Genomic DNA, 24096 nt, shown 5'->3' with positions numbered 1-24096 from the left:
GCCACCTCTGCCTCCTCTAAGAGACACCAGCACCAGGGAGCTGTGCCTCCTCAGAGGTCAGAGTTTCAGCTCCACAAAGACCCTCCTCTCAAGCTTATTACTTCCAACCTTTTCTTCCTGTTCAGGAACAAGACAAGGATGCCCACTCTCACCAGTGTTATTTAACATACCATTGGAAGTCCTAGCCATGGAAATTAGGCAAGAAAAAGAAATAAGAGGCACCAAATTGAAACAGAATAAATAAAACCATCACTATTTGCAGATGACATGAAATTATACACAGGAAATCTTGATTCCACCAAAAACAAAAATTAGAACTAAAATTCACTAAAGTAACAGAACACAAAATCACTATACAAAAATCAGTTGTGTTTCTATATACTAATAACGAACCATTAGAGAAAAGAAAACAATTCCATTTACAATTACATGAAGAAGAATAAAATATCGAGGGGTAAATTTAACCAAGGAGGTAAAAGACCTATACATTAAAAACTATAAGACACTGATAAAAGAAACTGAAGATAACACAAATAAATGGAAAGATATTCTGCGTCCATGAACTGGAAGACTTAACACTGTTAAAATTTCCATATACCTAGAGCAGTCTATAGATTCTACAGATTCAATGTAATCCCTATCAAGAATCCAAAGGCATTTTCACAGAACTAGAAACAACCATCCTAAACCACAAAAGGACCCAATAGTCAAAGCAATCCTGAGAAAGAAGAAAAAGCTGGAGGCATTGAACTTCCTGATTTCAAACTATATTACAAAGCTATAGTTATCAAAACAGTATGGTACTAGCATAAAAACAGAAACATGGATCAACAAAACAGAGCAGACAACCCAGAAATAAACCCACACATATATGGTCAATTAATTTATGATAAAGGAGTCAAGACTATACAATGGGGAAGCAAGTCTCTTCAATAAATGGTGTTGGGAAAACTAGCCAGCCACGTACAAAAGAATGAAACTGGACCCTTATACCATATACAAAAATAAACTTAAAAAGGATTAAAGTCGGGCGCCTGGGTGGCTCAGTCGTTAAGCGTCTGCCTTCGGCTCAGGTCATGATCCCAGGGTCCTGGGATCGAGTCCCACATCGGGCTCCCTGCTCTGCGGGAGGCCTGCTTCTCCCTCTCCCGCTCCCCCTGCTTGTGTTCCTGCTCTCGCTATGTCTCTCTCAGTCAAAAAAATAAATAAAATCTTTTAAAAAAAAAAAAAAAAGAGGATTAAAGTCTTAAACATAAGACCTGGAACCATAACACTACTAGAAGAAAACATAGGGGATAAGTTCCCGACACTGATCTTGGCAATCATTTATTGGATTTGACATCAAAAGCAAAGGCAACAAAAGCAAAAAATAAGTGGGATTACATCAAACTAGAAAATGATTCTGTATGGCAAAGGAAACCATCAACATAATGAAAAGGCAACCTATGGACTAGGAGTAAATATTTGCAACTATCTGATAAAGGGTTAACATAAAAACTATACAAAGAACTCATTCAACTCAATAGCAAAAAACCTCAAAAAAATATGAGTGAAAAATAGGCAGAGGATCTGGGAACACATTTTATTCCAGAGAGACATACAAATAGCCAATAGGTGCATGAAAACGTGTTCAGTATCACTAATCATCAGTAAAATGCAAATCAAAACCACAATGAAATATCACCTCACACCTGTTAGAATGGCTATCGTCAAAAACACAAGAAATAACAAGCGTGGGAGAAAAGAGAACCCTGGTGCACTGTTGGTAGCAATATAAATTGGTACAGCCACTATGGAAGACAGTACGGAGGTTCCTCAAAAAATTAAAACTAAAACTATCATATGATCCAACAATTCCACTTCTGGGTATTATCCAAAGGAAACAAAATCACTATCTTGAAAAGACATCTATACCTCTATGTTCACTACAGCATTATTTATAATAGCCAAGATAGAAACAATCTAAGTGTGCACTGATACATGGATAAAGAAAATATGGTATGTATATATACATACATACACAATGGAATATTATTTGGCCATAAAAAATAAGAAAATTCTTATTTTCTTATTTGTCTTTCTTTTCTTATTTTCATTCATTTCATTCATCCATCCAACAGCATGGATGAACCCTGAGAGCATTATGCTAAGTGATATAAGTCAGAGAAAGACAAACACTGTATGATATCACTTATATGTGGAATCTTAAAAAAAAACTCAAAGATACAGAGAACACCCTCGTGGTTGCCAGAGGTGAGGGATGGGGGTGGGCAAAATGGGTGAAGGGGATCAAAAGATTCAAACTTCTAAATATACAAGGAGGCTTGGGGATGTAATGTGCAACCTACTGACTATAGTTACAATACTGTACTATATTTTTGTAAGATGCTAAGGGAATAAATCTAAAACATTCTCATGAGGACCAAAAATATTTTGTAACTATGTGTGGTGAAGGATATAAGTGAACATACTGTAATAATCACATCCCAATATATACACACATCAAATACCTACCTTATACAATTAAAACAATGTTACATATCAATAATATCTCAAAATTTTTTTAAGATGGGTACACATTTCCAATAAACAATTAGGAACATAAATCTGCAGCTGAAGAGGAAGAGGACTAGATACGGGAACAACTGATGACAAGTGGCAGCTTATCTGCAGAGACAATGCAAGTGATGGTAACACACAAGCAAGGGTTCTCATCCGAAGTGATCAGACCACCGAGGCTGGAAAAACAGGGCAAAGGTGAGAAACCTGGTGTTTTCAGTAGCTACAGATAACAACTCTTTGGAGTAGTCTGATTAACATGGTGGGGTCTCCAGTTTAAAGGACAATATATATATACTGCCTAAGGCATTTAAATCAAAATTAAAAAAAATAACTGTGCCCCCAATAATTCTGAAGGTAGAGAACTGTGTGTCTTCAGGCCACGAGTCCACCATGTCTGGGGAAGTGTAAGAAAAGGTGAGAAGAGATCAGAACCACAGGGAACACTAACATTCAGGGTGGCAGCAAAGGAAGGACAACAAAGGCAGTGAGAATGCAGAGGAACCATGTCAAAGCCTCTGTCACAGTAACCACAGGAACCACGGGGGCAAGGGGCAAGGGGCAAGGAGACAGGTGAACCAGGAAACGCTCCTCCTGCTCCGGAAGTTAATCGGGAAGAGGAATGCAGACGAGCCCCCTGGATTAAGCCAGTGAGGAGTGGGGGGCCACGGTCACCTGTGAGGCAGAAGTGACTCAGTGAATTCAGAAAGGAAGGAAGGTGAGAAACAGATGGTGAGTTTAGAGGATGAGGCGAAAGGAAGAGCAGAAATAGGACAACACCATAAAGGGGTGGGAGAGGTCGAAGGCTATTTCAGTTTCTTTGTTTTTAGAGAGTCTTAAGATTCAGGAGTGACACCTGGGGGCTCAGTTGAGTGTCTGACTCTTGATTTCGGCTCAGGTCATGATCTCAGGTTGTGAGATGGAGCTCAGTGACGCACTCCGGGCTCAGGGCAGAGTTGGCTTTTCCTTCTCCCTCTGCTCCTCCCCCTCCCACTCACTTGCTCACTCACTCTCTCCCTCTCTCAAGTTAAATAAATAAATAAAATCTTAAAAAAAAAAAAAAGATGGGGTGCCTGGGAGGCTCAGTCAGTTAAGCGTCTGCCTTCGGCTCAGGTCATGATCCCAGGGTCCTGGGATCGAGCCCCCATCGGGCTCCCTGCTCAGCGGAGAGCCTGCTTCTCCCTCTCCCACTCCCCCCGCTTGTGTTTTCTCTCTCTCTCACTCTTTCTCTCTCAATAAATCAATCAATCTTTTTTAAAAAAAATTTTTAAATTTAAAAAATTTTAAAAAACAATGCAGGAGTGAAGCCTTTGACAGAGCGAGATCTTAAGAAGGCAGGAGAGGATGAAGTGGGAGGAGTCATGGTAACCCTTACAAGAAATGGTCTCTTTTACCTTAAGAAGAGAAAACAAGATTACTAATGTACGGAAAGAGAAAGAGGAGACCTCCAGACCTGCTGGCACCTATTTCCTGGGGACCAGGAGGCGTCCACTAAGTAGGAGGTAGGACCTAAAGGGAAGTTAAAGGCACGAAAAGCTTGCTGGGAGAAATGCTTACAGGAGACGCATCAGGAACAAGTAAAAGCACAGCGGGGTCTGATGACAGTGACCTGAGGTGGAAATGAATGCAGCTGTGCAATTTTTTCCCGGCAGCATTTAGTACTGAAACAGCATGAATGGGGGAAGCAGAAGCCGGGAGCGGTCCAGCAGCTCAGTCTGGCACAGAGCCTGAGGCAGGTAAAATGCCAAGCAATCCACGAGAAACAGAAGTGGCAACAGCAGAGTCTGGAAGGAGGAGAGAGTGACCATCAGGTGGCATTTAGAGCCGTGGACAAATACACGGAGGGATTAAAGGGGACCCTAGGGGTCCATATGTGTGTGAAAGCAGGTTCAAGAAGAACTGTGGTTGAAATCATGAGCAGGATTTCTTAAATTTAAGGTGGTTTTGCACAGAGCAAGTCTGGGGTGATCTGCTTCCGCCTCTGACTGCAGGATTAGGTTGGAGGAGTAAAGAACGGGGTTACTAAAATACCCCACAGCACTGTAACCCAGTGGTGATAGTTAGGTATAGACCTGGAAGTGGATGCCAGAGACCCTGACTGATGACTAAAGAAGACAGCTCCAAAGCAGATACGAATTCCCCAATGGATGTGAGGGAGAACCTGGTGCCAGTAAACCTTTATGGCTAAAGGTGGGAGAGAATCATGTTGCTGAGAAACATGCATTTTAAGGGATAAAGGCAATCAGACTAAGCGCTACCCTGGAGGGTAGTAAAGACATTGAAGACTCTGCCTCTTGGTTCTCCTTATATTAAGGCAAGAGAAAATGAGTAATAAATGGCTGAGGAAATAATTTTAATGGAAGCAGGGATTTCCATCATGTAAGTGAGTAAGAAAATAGTCCCTAGTATCAAGGAGTGTTCTAGATACATCATACATACCGGGTCTGAAATCATGTCCCCAGTGGCTACAGCAATGAACTTCATCCACAGCAATCCGGGTAAATCTCCTGGCTTCATAGGCTTTCTCTAGTCTCGACATGAACATTTTGCTTTTTGCGATTTTCTCTGGGGTCACATAAATTAGCTTTAGCTTGGAGTTTTTATTTACCATTTCAGCATGAACCCATTTCACATGCTCCTATTGAAAGCAAAAACAGACACAATGATGGAAATAAGCTAGTAGACTGGGATACTAAGCAGTAAATGAAGATGCTCGTTACTCAAGCCACAGCCTTGGACTGTTTTAGCAGATGTTGAGTTCATTAAAACAGACCACGTGCCAGTACTAAATTTAGGGCAACTGTAAATAGCATTTTAGTTGTTTACTTGTACCCAAATGTTGATAAAAGAATAATCTCATTTGACAAAAAAAAAACAAAAACAAAAACAAAAAACAAAAAATAAAAATGAAAACACTCCAAGTATTTACTCTACGAAGACATAATTCTAAATTGTTCATAATAAATGCCAAAATATGAACTAAATGCAACAGGGATGATTATAAAGTTGGGTTTTATTAATTTTAACATTGTATTTGTGATCACTTCATATACCTGAACAAAATTTATTCTTGATTAGCTAGTTACTTTAATGATGCTATCAAATCTACTCAATCTCTTTAGGTTTTGTAAAGCATCCTATTCATTAAGATTTTGTAATATAAAATATACACTCTTATATAATAAAAATACATCTTAAAAGCTCACAATTATTGGGTTCTTAGTGCTCTATTTCATAAAATATTTAGCACATTAGGGTCATATTTTTCTTTCTAACCTAATTAGGAACAAAACAAGTATAAAGAAACAACTGTGGATGTGATAGACAATGTTCAAACTGCTTTCATTGTCCCAGCAAATTCCTTGAGATATCCTTAAGTTTATTAAGAAATGGCTAAAGTGTATTAAATACTTCAACTGGTCCTTAAATGCCCCAGAAATCTTAGGGAAGCAAATATAAGGCTATTTCCTCAGAAATGGAGAGGTGGAAAAAAAAAAAAAGTTATATTCACATCCTATGAACTGCTAGTGAAAGCAAACAGAAAACTGGACTTGACCTTGACCCATCCTTTCTCTTTTTTCCATCTCCAATTTTTCAAACAGCAGTGATGTGGCATGAACGTCTAATTATCTGCAACTTCTAGCTACTTTCTATTATTACTACTCTCTTTTTCAGGGTTAAGGAAGTACAGTAGTAGAAAAAAATGTTCTCCATATTCATCCTGTTGAATAGGAGAGCAGTTCAGACATGAGAATTTAAATAAAACAGAAATAGATGGGAAAAACTAAAGGAACCACGGCTACCTGGAGATTTGGCTGACACCAGGTCCAGAGGAAAATATGCAAAATGAGCAGGGAGTAACTTCTCCTAAAAGCAAGCAAGGAGTCAAAAACTATGGGGTGAAGAAAAAAGATTCAGGAGCCAACCTGAAGAGATGCTCACTGCCCAAAGACAGGACTATTTCAGCATAACAAAGAATAATATGGATTAAAATCCATCAAATATGTTAAATATCCATAAGTTTATAATGATATTTAAAAAAAAAAAATAGACCTTATTGACCCCAGTTAGAAATGTCAGGAAAGCATCTCTTTCTGAAAAACAGTAAAGAAAGGGAAAGAATTTTTGATCTGCAAGGAGTTAACAAGGAACAAGTTCTTTATAGAAAAAGTCTAGCTGATATAAGGAGTGACAGAACGAGAAATCATCACTTTGGAAGCCCCTAATTAAAGCCATTCTTTAAGGCAGACAATAATCATCAGCAGCTCTAAAGCCATTAGATGAAAAGGTGACAGAGAACTTGACAATAATAGAATAGGCAGATATCACCCAAACCCACTGTCCAAGCTTAACATCACACAAAATAACCAGGTTATGATGTACCTCCTGAATCATGCCATGGGAAATATACTCTTGAAAAAAAAAAGAAAAAGGCCAAATACAGTCAAGCTTCTAAATCTAACTAAAAGGAACAAAATGAACAACATCACAAGGAAGTTATCAGAAAAACTAGGATATAGCAAACTATAAGTCAAAGACCCTGATTTCTTCAAGAAATAATTTAAATTTACATGGGAAACAAACAGGAAATAAGGGAAACCTACAGAAATATCACCAAAATATAACATAAACCATGAATCTATTCTGGACCACAATTTAAAAAAAGAAAACTAAGTTTTGATGAGACAGAGAAATGTGAATATTTTTACTTGATGATTTTAATGAATCAATATTAAATTTTTTAGGTGTGATGATGTCATTATATTTTTCTGATACATACTGAAGGAGTTACAACTGAAATGATATGATGTCTGAGAATTGTTTCAAATAAACAAACCAAGAGGGAGGAGGGAGGGAAAATTCCGGGCATATAAATGAAAAAGGATTGGTCATATGTTGATAATTGTTAAAAGTAGTTAATGGATACTTGGCAGTTTTATTACAATTCTACTTTTCTATACTTTTGGAAATTTCAATAATATCTTTTTAAAAAAAGAATAGCTAGGAAATGCTTATTCAACAGATGAAGGTAAGAGAGTCCATTCTCAAACAGGTGAAATTCCACAGAGAAAGGGTACCTTGTTAGTAATGTACCGTTTATATTTACTTATCTTGCATAATTAGAAATTCTTGCTTACTATTTCCTAATAGATAATATAAAACAAGTCAGCTAATGTTTACTGTAAAGTGCCAGATCGTAAATATTAGGCTTTGTGGGCCATACAATATCACAACTCCTCGGCCATTATTGTGTGAAAACAGTGGTAGACAACATGTAAATGAACAAGCATGGCTGTGTTCCAATAAAACTTTATGGACACTGAAATCTAAATTTCATATAATTTACACACTTCACAAAGTATGCTTCTTCTTTTGGTTTTTTTAATCATTCAAAAATATAAAAAACCAAGCAATAAAGACTAGAAAGTACATAGGCCACCACCAGAAACACCAACTTTACGGGTAACACAATGGCACTAAACTCATATCTTTCAATAATCACTCAGAATGTAAATGGACTAAATGCTCCAATCAAAAGACACAGGGTCTCAGAATGGATATAAAAAAAAAAACAAGACCCATTTGTATGCTGCCTACAAGAGACTCATTTTAGACCTAACAACACCTACAGATTGAAAGTGAGGGGATAGAGAACCATCTATCATGCTAATAGATATCAAAAGAAAGCTGAGATAGCCATACTTATATCAGACAAACTAGACTTTTTAAAAAATATTTATTTATTTTAGAGAGAGAGAGAGGGGAGAGAGCGTGCGTGGGGGGAGGGGCAGAGGAAGTGAGAGAATCTCAGCAGACTCCCTACTGAGTGTGGAGCCTGATATGCGGCTGGATCTCACGACCCTGAGATCATGATCTGAGCTGAAATCAAGAGTCAGATGTTTTACCTCAATATCATAAAAGCCATCTATGAAAAACCCACAGCGAATATCATTCTCAATGGGGAAAAACTGAGAGCTTTCCCCCTAAGGTCAGGATGTCCACTATCACCACTGCTATTCAACATAGTACTAGAAGTCCTAGCCACGGCAATCAGACAACAAAAAGAAATAAAAGGCATCCAAATCGGCAAAGAAGAAGTCAAATTCTCACTCTTTGCAGATGATATGATACTTTATGTGGAAAACCCAAAAGACTCCACCCCAAAACTGCTAGAACTCATACAGGAATTCAGTAAAGTGGCAGGATATAAAATCAATGCACAGAAATCAATGGCATTCCTATACACCAACAACAAGACAGGAGAAAGAGAAATTAAGGAGTCCATCCCATTTACAGTTGCACCCAAAACCGTAAGATACCTAGGAATAAATCTAACCAAAGAGGCAAATAATCTGTACTCAGAAAACTATAATATACTCATGAAAGAAATTGAGGAAGACACAAAGAAATGGGAAAATGTTCCACGCTCATGGATTGGAAGAACAAATATTGTGAAGATGTCAAAGCTACCTAGAGCAATCTACACATTCAATGCAATCCCCATCAAAATACCATCCACTTTTTTCAAAGAAATGGAACAAATAATCCTAAAATTTGTATGGAACCAAAAAGACCCCGAATAGCCAGCGGAATGTTGAAAAAGAAAAGCAAAGCTGGCAGCATCATAATTCCGGACTTCCAGCTCTATTACAAAGCTGTCATCATCAAGACAGTATGGTACTGGCACAAAAACAGACACATAGATCAATGGAACAGAATAGAGAACTCAGAAATGGACCCTCAACTCTATGGTCAACTAATCTTTGACAAAGCAGGAAAGAATGTCCAATGGAAAAAAGACAGTCTCTTCAACAAATGGTGTTGGGAAAACTGGACAGCCACATGCAGAAGAATGAAACTGGACCATTTCCTTACACTGCACACAAAAATAGACTCAAAATGGTTGAAAGACCTAAATGTGAGACAGGAGTCCCTCAAAATCCTAAAGGAGAACACAGGCAGCAACCTCTTTCACCTCAGCCACAGCAACTTCTTCCTAGAAACATCGCCAAAGGCAAGGGAAGCAAGGGCAAAAATGAACTATTGGGACCTCATCAAGATAAGAAGCTTTTGCACAGCAAAAGAAACAGTCAACAAAACCAAAAGACAACCAACAGAATGGGAGAAGATATTTGCAAATTACATATCAGATAAAGGGCTAGTATCCAAAATCTATAAAGAACTCATCAAACTCAACACCCAAAGAACAAAGAATCCAATCAAGAAATGGGCAGAAGACATGAACAGACATTTTTCCAAAGAAGACATCCAAATGGCAAACAGACACATGAAAAAGTGCTCAACATCGCTCAGCATCAGGGAAATCCAAATCAAAACCTCAATGAGATACCACCTCACACCAGTCAGAATGGCTAAAATTAACAAGTCAGGAAACGACAGATGTTGGCGGGGATGCGGAGAAAGGGGAACCCTCCTACACTGTTGGTGGGAATGCAAGCTGGTGCAGCCACTCTGGAAAACTGTATGGAGGTTCCTCAAAAAGTTGAAAATAGAGCTACTATACGATCCAGCAATTGCACTACTGGGTATTTACCCCAAAGATACAAATGTAGGGATCCGAAGGGGTATGTGCACCCCGATGTTTATAGCAGCAATGTCCACAATAGCCAAACTGTGGAAAGAGCCAAGATGTCCATTGACGGATGAATGGATAAAGAAGATGTGGTATATATATACAATGGAATATTATGCAGCCATCAAAAGGAATGAGACCTTGCCATTTGCAACGACGCAGTTGGAACTGGAGGGTATTATGCTGAGCGAAATAAGTCAAACAGAGAAAGACATGTATCATATGACCTCACTGATATGAGGAATTCTTAATTGCAGGAAACAAACTGAGGGTTGCTGGAGTGGGGGTGGGGTGGGAGGGATGGGGTGACTGGTTGATAGACACTGGGGAGGGTATGTGCTATGGTGAGTGCTGTGAATTGTGCAAGACTGTTGAATCTCAGATCTGTACCTCTGAAACAAATAATGCAATATATGTTAAGAAAAAAAAAAGAAGAAGATAGCAAGAGGGGAATAATAAAGGGGGAAATCGGAGGGGGAGACAAACCATGAGAGACGATGGACTCTGAAAAACAAACTGAGGGTTCTAGAGGGGAGGGGGGGGGGAGGATGGGTTAGCCTGGTGATGGGTATTAAAGAGGGCACATTCTGCATGGAACACTGGGTGTTATGCACAAACAATGAATCATGGAACACTACATCTAAAACTAATGATGTAATGTATGGTGATTAACATAACAATAAAAAATTAGAAGAAAAAGAGTCAGATGTTTGACTGAGCCATCCAGGCACCCCTAGACAAACTAGGTTTTATTTTATTTTATTTAAAGGTTTTATTTATTTGAGAGAGAGAGTGCACAAGCAGGGAGAGTGGCAGAGGGAGAGGAGCCTCATGTGGGGCTCAATCCCAGTACCCTGGGATCATGACCCAAGCCGAAGGCAGATGCCTGACCAACTGAGCCACCCAGGCACCCCTTGATAAACTACATTTTAGACTGAAGACTGAAACAAGACATGAAGAAGGCCATTATATCATAATTAAGTAGTATATCCATCAAGAAGATCTAACAATTGTAAATATTTATGCCCCCAACTTGGCAGGACCAAAATATGTAAAGCACTTATTAACAAATATAAAGAAACTCATTGATAATAACATAATAATACTAAAGAACTTTAGCACCCTGCTTGCAGTAATGGACTGATCATGTAACCAGAAAATCAACAAGGAAACAATGGCTTTGAATGACATACTGGGCCAGAGGGAGTTAACAGATATATTCAGAACATTTGATCCTAAAGCAGCAGAATACACATTCTTTTCAAGTGCACATGGAACATCCTCCAGAATGGATCACACAGTGGGTCACAAATCACCCTTCAACAAGTCCAAAAAGATCAAGATCATACCATGCATATTTTCAGACCACAACACTATGAATATTGAAGTCAACCACAAGAAAAAATTTGGAAAGACCACAAATACATGGAGGTTAAAGAACATCCTACTAAAGAATGAATGGGTTAACCAGGAAATTTAAGAAGAAATAAAAGTATATGGAAACAAGTGAAAATGAAAACACGACAGTCCAAAATCTTTGGATTGCAGCAAAGGCAGTCCTAAGGGGGAAGTATATTCTAATACAGGCCTAACTCAAGAGGCAAGAAGTCTCAAATATATAACCTAACCTCACACCTAAAGGAGCTAGAAAAGGAACAGCAAATAAGGCCTAAAGCCAGCAGAAGGGAAATAATAAACATTAGAGCAGAAATAACAATTTCAAAATTAGTTTAATAAAGCTAAGCAAAAATGCATTTAATGATATATGATAAGAAACAGTATGTCAAAAAAAATAAATATTTGCCAGTTGAGAGTTAACCTACAAAGAAGAGGAAGGTGCTTGATAAGTATTCAAAAAACAGTCTGAATGTTGATAAGGGAATTCAAAATACCATAAAAATCTCAAATATCAAGTTAACAATTATGTAGAATTTATGTAAATATCTTGTTTAGAAGTGAATCCCTGGAAAGCAAGGCCCACAAAAGCATTGCAATTTTAGAGTCACAGTATTCCATTATAATGTGACAGCCAGTGATAAACATGATGCTTAGCAAGATCTTGAATCAAGAAAGGTGTGTTCACTAGGGCAGGAAAATAAACCAGACTTTGGCAAGAAGTTTGAATCTTTTTTTCTTGTTTAATTTTTCTCTAGTTAAAACTTAGAAAAGTTAGGTAAGAATCTTCTTTTTCCAAGCATTGATTGACGCTGCTAGAACCATATTTGGAAAAAAATTATGAAGTCTGAATAAGAAAAGCTTCATTTAAAAAGAACATGGGTAAGAATGGTTTGCCTACGGGTTTCCCATGCCACTTGAAGAGTGGCCAATTTTCCCTCTAAGCCGCTGGAAAGCACTGATCCAGGAACAATGATTAAACTCCCGCGTAAAGAAACAAGCAGAAACAAAACTTGCAAAGAAAAACAGAATAAACCTTTCTTCCAAGCAGCAGGTGAAGAATCCCATTCACTGCTTTTCCCAGCATCAGAAGCCTGTAAATGCTGCTTTATTCGGTTTGTTAGGATGTTCTTTTTCTGAATGAGCTCTTGTTGCTTTTCCAGAAGTTCCCGAATTTGAAGGTCTACTGCATGTAGCTCATTGGTTATAGAATCCAATTCCTCAAAGCTATAAGAAAGGAAAAAAAGATACAATGACTAGTTTTAGGTTTCCCTACTGATTTTTGGATATTCCTCACCATTGAAATTACAAACTTAGTAGCTGAGCAGGGTGGTTAGGGCATGTGTGCTGGAGTCACACGACCTGAGTTATATCTTAGGTCCTCATCCCAGCTCAGGCTAAGTACTTAACTGAGCCTCAATTTCCCCATCTGTAAAAGGCGATAATACCTAGCTTTCATAGTACTGTTTTAAAGAATTAAGTGAGATAATATATGGAAAGTTCTTAACATAGTACCTGGAACAAAGTTATGCATTTAATAAATGATCATTATTATTTTTTATTGTGTTGTAGGGAGTGGTCCTAAGTCATTTAAGTAAAGTGACCAGACTTTAAAGCAAAAGAAAGCTAATTTTTTTTTTTTTTTAGAGAGGCAGAGAGGGAGAGTGTGAGCGGGGAGTGGCAGAGGAAGAAGGAGAGAAAGACCGTAAGCAGGCTCCATGCTCAGTGCAGAGCCCAACACGGGGCCCGATCTCACAACCCTGAGATCATGACCTAAGCAAATATCAAGAGTCAGATGCTTAACCAAGTGAGCAACCCATGTGCCCCAAGAATGCTATTTAAAAGTAATCCCCTTGGGGCGCCTGGGTGGCTCAGTTGGTTAAGCGACTGCCTTCGGCTCAGGTCATGATCCTGGAGTCCCAGGATCGAGTCCCGCATCGGGCTCCCTGCTCAGCGGGGAGTCTGCTTCTCCCTCTGACCCTCCTCCCTCTCATGCTCTCTGTCTCTCATTCTCTCTCAAATAAATAAATAAAATCTTTAAAAAAAAAAAAAAAAAAAAAAGTAATCCCCTTAAGTACTTAGCTATTATTTCACAAAAACACTTATATTTGGGTTCATATGTTGGCATGATGAGGAGCTGGTGATTATAAACAAGCTGATGTAACAATAAAAAGAGAACTGGAATTGACATTACAATTCCATCATAACTAATTTATAAAGCAGCCTTAATGTATGATTCTAATCAATCTGAGTATTAAAGCCAAAGTGAGATTTGTTTTGACACCACACCAATGGAAACTAAAAAAATTTTTAAAGATGTCCTTGGTGCTTTCTAAAACATCTGCCTGCATTAATCAGTGTCCGGCTTTAATCCTGAAATTTTCATAAGATGAAATCTTACAGTTATGATTTAAAATAAAATATTATGGTGGATTTGTATTGTACCAACTACCAGCATTCACTTCCTTCCAGGATTCTGGGTTAGGACTGGCCACAAGTGAACTCTGCTTCAGACTTGGAAGGCAGAAATGAAACAGCAGCAGCTTTACATTCAGATGGCTGGTGTAATGTCAGGTGCTGCTGGGGCTCATTCACCTTCTTGGCATCAGGCAGAAGCCAGTTCCTCCAGCTCCTGCTGAATCTCTTTGGGGCAGCAGCTTGGCCCACAGCTTCCTCAGCTTTCCTGAATTGTTGGCCACATTCTGTAATTTTCTATGGCAAGCGCACCAGCCCTTCTGCAGGGCACCAGCATCCTGGCAGTCAGAGCCTTGGAGGCAATGACACACCGACATGAGTGCAAGCGAGAGACAGACAGGTTCTACTTTGTCCTCATTGGTTTCAGCTCTTCTTTACCCTCCCACACTCACACTCCATCTTCCTGTCCCTACTGCTGGCACTGCTGACTTCAGGACCAGTAATGGACTGCTTAACCACGTCCTGTGATCACGTAGGAGCTAATTCCTATAATAAATCCCTTATATCACTCATAATGATTCAGCTTCTCTGAACCCTAACCAACACCAAATGTTGTTCCAGAGGAAAAGAAAGTTAAAAGTAGGTTCTCTAAATTGCTTCTATGCCACCTAGAATAGTCTCTGATTTAAAGATTTAAAGGCATTAATGACCCTTGCCTGCAGTGGTAAAAGGGACAGTGGTATTCCATGGCACGCAGGAGACAAAGTTATGTAAATTATAATCTAGACACTAATAATTAAGTATCTAGAGAGGGAAAGGCTTTGGGTGACCAAGTGTTTGCTGTCACAGAACAATTTTGTGAGAATAATGGGGCTGATTATCTGCTCCTAAATATGCTGAAAAAGCTGAAGAAATGCAGGATCTGCATAAAGGGACCTCAAAGTCTCTATAACTGTCCTAAAACAACCCCTTATCTCCTGTAGCTACCGGGCCAAGATCACAGAATACCAACATTCTGCAAGTGGCTGAATTACAATGCAAACTGAACTCCCAGCCTTGCACAGACTCTTATGTTAAAGTTAAGGGCACTGATTAGAAAGAAGTGAGACTCTGCAATTGGGAAGGGAACATCTGGGCAGATTCCAAAGAAGCAGGCAGGGGACCTTAAACCACTAAATTCTGCCGAGTCTCTCTTGCCCTTCTTCCTCCTCTTCCTCAGACAGCTTTCCCCTGTCTGAATGCCTGTGATGGTCTTTCCTGAGAGAGTTGCCTCACAAGGGATTGCTAAACTCCACTAAGAATCTGCCTGCCACCTCTCAGCACTTCAAGAATAGGAAGCCCTAGAGAATGATGTACAAATGAGTGACACATGAAGAGACATGAAACACACCAAGAGTTGCACTTGCCAATATATATAAGCATTCCTCATTTTATTGTGCTTTGCTTTACTGTTTCGCAGAAATTGAGCTTTTTAAGAAACTGAGTTTGTGGCAACCTGTGTTGAGCTGGTCTATGGGCACCATTTTTCTAACACCCTTTGCTTACTTCATGTCTATTACATTTCGTAATTCTTGTAATATTTGAAGGTTTTTTATTATTACAATTGTGATGGTAATCTGTAATCAGTGCTCTTTGATACTATTATTATAATTGCTTTGGGGAACCACAAACCACACCCATATAGGACGGAAATCTTAATAAATGGTGTACGTATTCTAATTGCTCTACCAACCAGCCATTCCCCAGTCTCTCTCCCATGGCCTTTCCCATTCCCTTAGACACTTCTATACTGGAATTAGGCCAGTTAGTTACCCTACAATGGCCTCTAACTGTTCAAATGAAAGGAAGAGCTGTACATCTCTCACTTTAAATAAAAATCTAGAAGTGATTAAGCTTAGTGAGGAGGCCATGTCAAAAGCCAAGACAGGCTGAAAGCTAGGCTTCTTGAGCCAGTTAGCCAAGTTGTGAATGCAAGGGCAAAGTTCTGAAAGGAAATTAAAAGTGCCAGTGAACATCTGAATGATAAGAAAGAGAAAAAGTCGTAATGCTGATATGGAGAGAGGTTTAGTAGTCTGGATAGAAAATCAAACCAGACACAACATTCCCCTAAGCCAAAGCCTAATCCAGAGCAAGGCCTCAACTCTCTTCAATTCTATGAAGGCTCAGAAAGGTGAGGAAGGTGCAGAAGAAAAGTATGAAGCTAAAAGAGGTTGGTTCGTGAGGTTAAGGAAAGAAATCATCTCTATAACATAAAAGTGTAAAGTGAAGCAAGTGTTGATATAGAAGCTTAGCAAGCTATCTGGAAGATCTAGCTAAGATAATGAATGAAAGTGGTTACCCTAAACAGATTTTCACTGTAGACAAAATAGTCTTATATTGGAAAAAAGATGCCACCTAGGACTTTAATAGCTAGAGAGGGGAAGTCAATGCCTGGTTGCAAAGCTTCAAAGAACAGGCTCACTCTCGTTACAAAGTAATGGAGCCAATGTTCACTTACCATTCCAAAAATCACAGGGGCAAGAATTATGCTAAATTGTGTTCTGTAAACCTCGATGGTAGCACATCTATTTAAATGTGTTTACTGTATACTCTAAGCCCACTGTTGAGACCTAGTGTTCAGAAAAAATATATATATATATTTTTTCATTGACAATCCATCGAGTCATCCAAGAGATCTGATGGAGATGTCCAAAGAGATTCATCTTATTTTCATGCCTGATAACACAACATCCATCTGCAACCCACGGGTCAATAAGTAATTTTTGACTTTCAAGTCTTATTATTTACAAAATACATTTCATAAGGCTACAGCTGCCACAGATAGGGATTGCTCTGATGGATCTGGGCAAAGTCAACTGAAAACCTTCTGGAAAGGGCTTGCCACTCTAGATGCCATTCAGAAAATTTGTGATTCATGGGAAGAGGTCAAAACATCAACATTAACAGGAGTTCAGAAGAAGTTGATTGCAACTCTCATGGGTGACCTTGAGGTTCAAGATTTCAGTGGAGGAAGTCACTGCAGATATGGTAGAAATAGCAAGAGAACCAGAATGAGAAGTGGAGCCTGAAGTTAATTGCTGCAACCTCATGATAAAACTTTAATAGAGGGCACCTGGGTGGCTCAGTTGGTTAAGCGACTGCCTTCAGCTCAGGTCATGATCCCAGGGTCCTGGGATCGAGTCCCGCATCGGGCTCCCTGCTCTGCAGGGAGCCTGCTTCTCCCTCTCCCACTCCCCTGCTTGTGTTCCCTCTCTCGCTGTGTCTCTCTCTGTCAAATAAATAAATAAAATCTTTAAAAAAAAAAAAAAACTTTAATAGAGAGGAGTCATCTTATGGATAAGTGAAGAAAGTGGTTTCCTAAGATGCTGTGAAGATTGCTGAAAGGACAAAAAAGGATTCAGAATATTACATAAACTTAGTTGATAAAGAAGCAGCAGGCTTTGAATAGATTGGCTCCAATTTTGAAAGAAGTTCCACTGTGGGCAAAATGCTATCACATGTACAGAAAAATCATGGGAGGAAAAGTTTATGATGTGGCAAACTTTATTGTTTTAAGAAATTGCCACAGCCACCCCAACTTTCAGCAACCGCCACCCTGATTAGCTAGCAGCCATCAACATCAAGGCACAACTCTTCAGCAGCAAAAAACATCACACTCACTGAAAGCTCAGATGATAGCTAGCATTCTTCAGCAATAACATGGTTTTAATTAAGATATAAACATTGTTAAGACATTCTAATGCATACTTAATAGACCATAGTTTAGTGCAAATTTAATTTTTATATGTACTGGGAAACCAAATAACTCTTTGGCTTGCTTTGTTGTGATACTGGCTTTATTGTAGTGGCTGGAAACAAAACTGTAAGATCTCTGAGGTATGCCTGTATCACCAAAAAAGTAAGGCATAATTGTGGGAAGAGATCCTAAGGGTACTAAGCCAGAGTGAACAGAACAAAATCTTGAACGAACCTAAATTTACTGATATGGACTCAATATGAAATTCTGGTTTATTGTGTTAAATATAGTGGCCAGGAGTGGCTCTAATAATTTATTTAGTTGCTTGCTAGAAACCTGGCTCCAAAAATGAATATCAGAAAGTTGGGCTGGAATGACACAGGGGTAGATTCCAAAGACATTGAAGGGCTAGAACTCCCTGGCTATACCCTAAAGGAGGAATCCAGAGGCTTAGGGAGATGGGAATGCCAGAGTCTCAGTCTACCTGATCATCTACTCTCTTGCTGTCCCCAGGGAAGATCCAGAGGAGGGAGCCCCAGCATCCCTGAAGAGCTCTTAGTGGCTGTTCTCTGTAAGCTAAGAATGACAATGGGAAGTACTGTCTTTGAACTAAACTACCTGAATCAATGAGAATGATGGATTCCAAGGTATGGGGGCTAAATGGTAGCAATTCAGTTCACAACCAAAGAAAAGGTACATGTGGTTGCTATAATATGCAACAGAGCAACACAGTAATCAGGATAGTCTGACCCAAAGAGAATTCTGGCATTGGCTAGTTGATCATGATGACTCTGAAACAGATTACTTGATTTAAAAATGCAGAATACAAAGCCCTGATTCCAGTACACATAAGTTTGACTTGAATCACTACAAGTGTCATAGTCCTTCAACCAGTTCCCAGAAATGAGCCAATTTATAGACCCAGAGTCCCTTGAATAAAGTGGAGGTTGGGGCCCTTTGAGGAAGGCCTCTATTACACAACTAAAAAATTATGTAGGAAATCTTCACACTAGTGTTCTCCAGAGCAACTTATCAGAGTAACTGTGTATTTGGGAAAGGAAAATAACTTCTCAGAAATTATTGGACATTAACTCAGAACTGACAGTTCCTGGATGATTAAAATGCCATGGTGCTCTACCAGTCAGAACAGGGACTGGATTTATGCAAGTCACGTGATCAGTGCAGTTTTGCTCAGTCCATCACACAGTGGGCTCAGAAGGTTCTCTAACCCACTCTGTGATTATTTCCCCAGTTTCAGGTTGTATTATTAGAACAGATAAAGTCAGCAACTAACCAAATCCACATATTGGTCCCCTGGCCTATTAAGTCAGGACTATTATGGTAAGAAAGACCAAGTGGAAGCCAGTATAACTGCCCTTACCTACCAAAATAGGCTGTTTGTCCCACAGAAGGATTCTTGGGCCTAGGAATCGGGGTGGAAATGGGAGTGGCTCCTCTTATTTTTACCCTCTAGTGATCCTCTAGTGAAATGTTGCTTTCCCTCCCTGAAACTTTTGAACTTTGCTGGTTTAGAGGTCTCAGCAAGGAAGGAATGCTTCCGCCAGGGGAAAAAGCAATGGTTCCATTTAAATGGAAGTGGACTGCCTCTTGACCACTTTGAGCTCCTCATGCCAATGAATCAACAGGCAAAGAAGCAGGTTACTGTACTGGCTGGGGTGAGTGATTCTGACTATTCAAGAGAAATAGGATTGCTGTGACACTACTGAAGTACGGAGGAGTAGGTCTGAAATGTAGGGGATCCCCTAGGGTACCTTCTGGTATTCCCATGTCCTGTGATTAAAGTTAGCGGAAAACTCAAAAGCCAAATACAAGCAAACTGCTAAGGCAAGTCCACACACCAGACATTTGTGACTCGATGAGGTGCCTGCTGAGAGCAAAGGAAGAAGGAATGGGAAACTGAAGAAGACAGTTATAAAATAACACCTAATAACCACATGACCAGATGAGAAACAGGACTATAATAACTATAAGTATTTCTTCCTTATTTTGTTGGTGGTGGTGGTGGGTATGTATGTATATATCTATGTATTTGGGTCCCTTTTCCTATTCTCCCAACATCTAAAATAAAATGTTAATAACAGCTGACTTCATATCTCAGGATTTAAGTTAGAGGATTATCAAAAAGAATGATTCAGTAAGAAGAGGAATGAGCAGCATCCAAAGATGTATAACAAGAACGTGTGCCCTCCTTTGGGGAGAGGATTAATTTATATTTGGTTTTACAAGGGACAGTTGTGCTTCCTTGGGCAGCCAGAGATTTGGAGGGCAGAAGTGAAACAGTGGGCTTATTTTCCAAACAAATAACTGCAACTCTGACTGCTGCCAGATATCCTCAGGGAAATAGCAGAGTTTGCAGCTGCTCCAGACCCTGTGGGTTCTCCTTCAGCTTCTCTAAATCCTCACCCGAGCAGTATGCAACCAGCTTTTTGACAGGTCTTTTGCATTGTTCAAATTGGAGACTTTGAGGCAATGAGACTAATGCAGGTTCTGTTAAGAAACAGGATTCATCTTCACAGGCTGCAGTTTGTTTTTGCATTCCCCACTGTGTATCTGCCTTCTCTTCCTAACTGCTGGCTCTGCTGACTTCAGGCCCAGTGCCAGACACACAGGCAAACATACGCAAGGGAAGAGCTTGACCACCTCACATAATCACATAAGGTTAAATCCCTCTAGTAAATCCCTTATATCACTCACAGTGCCTCTGCTTCTCTGATCAAGCCCTACCTGACAGAGAGCTTCCGATTCAAGATGGCAACACAGGAAGAGCCTGAACTCATCTCCTCCACAGACACAACAAATCTACACCTATTAATAGAGCAATTCCTCCTAAAGAAGAACTGGGGATGGACTGAACAGCTTCAGCACAACAAAAGATACAAAGATCACATAAAGAACAACAAGACAGACAGACATACTCTAACAAAGGAAACCCCCACCACCACCCCGAATGCTGTGGAACTGCAGTGGGAGGGATAGCACTGAGGGGCTATGAGCAGATTCATCTGCCCTGGGACACAGAAAAAAAGCCACAGTTTGAGAGGGAAACTAGAATATAAAGGAACCAGCCTTAGGACCCTATCAAATGGCAGGACAGCAACTAGAACTCTCTCCATATCTGAGAGGCTGGCAAGTGCCATGGTTTGTTTCCAGTACATCTTGACAGCACAGACAGGAGCAGGTTATGGATGCCACAGCTGGCCTGCTGCCTCAGTGAGCCCTGGGCCTCTAAGCCACATCAAACTTGGACCCCCCCAGGGCACAGAAAAAAAGCTACAGTTTAAAAGAGCAACTAGAATATAAAGTATCTAGCCCTAGAACTCCACCAAATGGTAAGGAAGCTGCTGGAAATTTCTCTGGATTGGAGGGCCTGGTGAGTACCAGATTCTACATTCCCCTCTACCTTCATAGCATGGATGGGAGCACAGTCCAGGCACCCTAGCTGGCCTACTGCCTCAGTGAGCGCTGGTTCCCTAACCCACATCATCCCAAGCCAACCTACCAAGACAGCCCCAATACAGTGCACGCTGTAACACCCCTGGTCAGTGCTCGCTACAGCAAGAGCCATCTTGCCAAAGTCATCAGGCACAAAGCACCCTGGAATAATCCAGACCTGTACCATGTTGGCTCCAGATAACATGCTAGGACACCATAATGCGCAGTACTCCAGGACCTCCTCACTCAGGTTCTCTTCAACTCCAGCCACTCAGTGAGAGCACTACTTACAGAGAGCACCACAGGAATCTCTGCCTTTGAAATCTTTTGTCATTCTGGTTGAATGGGTAACTAAGTATTATTTAAGAGTGACCTATGATTCTATTTGACCAAATGTTTTAAATCTTTTGACATTTTCAACAAACTTCCCCAAATCAACTTTTGAATGAAGTAAAAAGAGATATGTTAATTTATGTAGACTTATTTGATATATTAATTTGCATGGGAAACACTGTCAAAAAATAATGTTTTATCTTAGATCATAATTTATATGGGGTATATTATTAAATAACTAATTCAAAGATTATATGAAATTCCTAAAAATTTGACATGTTCTGGTATAATATTATCTAGTCATAATTCCAGCTATTATCTTAAAATACTACAGATCACAAAAATAACCAATTTTATTTGTCAATTCCATTTGTGTGTGCGTGTGTGTGTTTGTGTGAACTCTCACAAGATCTTTAACCATGGCTATTTTTAAATCTTTTTTCACTCATTGGCAGTTACTGTTTTACTCTGTTATTTTCATAAAAGTGTTCCTACAAAAGTGCTTCACCTGTAAGGAAAGTCATGGAAAAGACTGACAACTACAAGTTTCTGATAACTTTAAGATCATAACACTGAACGGGTAAGGATTTCTAAAAGTCTAACAGAAAACTGATTCATAATGTTGCTAACCCAAGTTGAAGCAAAACAAGAATTAATTACAGGAGACTGAACTAAAGATGATTATAATTTTATGACTTCATTTAAAACATTGCTAGTTCTTTAATGTTTTGTTTTCCAGATTTAAAGGGCCCTATTTTCTCCTCTGTTTTAAGCTATCTACAGCTTACAGCACTTCAGTAAAATATACTTTTGTAAACAAAGGTTGAAACAAGTATCTTTTTCTCCTTACTTGATCCCTCCAGAATTCAGAAATTCTTTTTGAATATACTTATTTTTCATGACAATATATGTATTTACATAAGCTCGATCTGTTCTCCTTTTAATAGGACACAAGTTCCAGCACAGCAGATTTAAAAGCGCCTATTTGGTCAATCACTATTCTTGCTGCACTTATGTAAATAATCAGGCCAAATTTTTGAAACTAGACTTAATTTACAAACAAGTTAGTCTGACTGCGGTCCTCTTTGATAAAAACAGGGACAATTCCAAAGAAAAAAATGAAGTTTCAGTAATACACCCTTGTGGATATCAGATTCTACTGCTGTTAACTGTCCTTGAGGTTTTGTTTTCTACCCACAAACTGGACTGGATCCTGAATTCTAGCTTCTTCCAATATTTGGCTAGAACTCTCTGAACTAACATCTCCAATTTTCTCCCACTCTTCTGAGTTGGAATCACTATGAAAATAAAACTGCGCTTCTCCCAAAGCCATGCAAGCTAAAGCTGGACAACTTGACATAAACTTAAGAGAAACCACCAAAACAACCCATGTGAGGGCAATCTTTGTGTCTGTTGCTCTGTGGCCATGCAGCAAGATCACGAGACATCCAAACTGCAAACTGGGAAAATCTGTCAGATTGCCATTCTTGCCCTCACTCCATCTGAAGATGTTTTAAGCCCAATATTTAGAAATTATCTCAACTAGCTGATCTCCAAACTCAGTGAATTTATAATTTGCTTGAACTATTAACCTTTTTGTTTCCATAGAAACGCCTCTCATTAAATTACCTCACTGCTCACACCATACGGAGGCCTAATTTGGGTGGAAGTTCACCTGTCACACGACCTCCTAAAATAAATCAATCTCACCTTCAACCAGTCCTAAGTCATCATGAGGAAGTGATTGTTAAAACATCATGCTATGCTAATGTAAATAACTTTTTATTCTTTTATTTTTTTAAAGATTTTATTTATTTATTTGAGAGAGAGAATGAGAGAGAGAGAGAGAGAGAGCACACATGAGAGGTGGGAGGGTCAGAGGGAGAAGCAGACTCCCTGCTGAGCAGGGAGCCCGTGCGGGACTCGATCCTGGGAGTCCAGGATCATGACCTGAGCCGAAGGCAGTTACTTAACCAACTGAGCCACCCAGGCACCCTGTAAATAACTTTTTAAAAACTGAAATCCATTTGATTTATTTAGTGGGTTAAATCTTGGCACCTGGGAATCTACTCTGGGAATTTTTCAGTCCTTGGCTATTGTTCTCCTTCAGTCATCTTATTTAACTAATACGTTGTCTAACCCTAAGGGTTTTAAAGGCCTGTCAGCAGCCACTCATATGCCAAATGGTATCCATCAGGATCAGACAACTGGATGAAATCAACAATAACCACATAAATGATGAAGGTGACTACATGGCCCTCAGCATGATGATTCAACTAATGGCAACAGCAAATATGTGATTCTTCAGCCTGACTACATCAATGATGGAAACTGAAAATAATACTATACTGGTTGGTCATTCTCTCACCCTGCTGAGATAATGTTCAAAAGGGGAGAATTGTTTAAAAAAAAAAAAAAAAAAAAAAACCTAAAAAAGACCAGCCTTAAAAATTCCCTGAGCAGAGAAAACCACTTTAGTCATACAAAGTTTACTTTAGCTTATTTTGTAAGACTAACTTCACCTGGATAATTACTTGTGTATACCTCTGGAAAACATCAGCAAAAACAGTTTCCCAAAGTTGATATGAGGTAACCACTAACCAATTCCTTA

The 24096-nt window shown here is 39.4% G+C and overlaps 1 pseudogene; it reads right to left on the bottom strand.

Annotated features, from left to right (window-relative positions):
• Positions 1 to 12635, bottom strand: part of LOC110580804 — a 31719-nt pseudogene extending 19084 nt beyond the window's left edge.
• Between the last annotated feature and the right edge of the window lie 11461 nt (positions 12636 to 24096).

Source organism: Neomonachus schauinslandi, chromosome 5, assembly GCF_002201575.2.
Source record: "Neomonachus schauinslandi chromosome 5, ASM220157v2, whole genome shotgun sequence".
NCBI lineage: Eukaryota > Metazoa > Chordata > Mammalia > Carnivora > Phocidae > Neomonachus > Neomonachus schauinslandi.
Note: the sequence above shows the minus strand (reverse complement) of the source record. Positions and strands in the feature narration are given on the sequence as shown.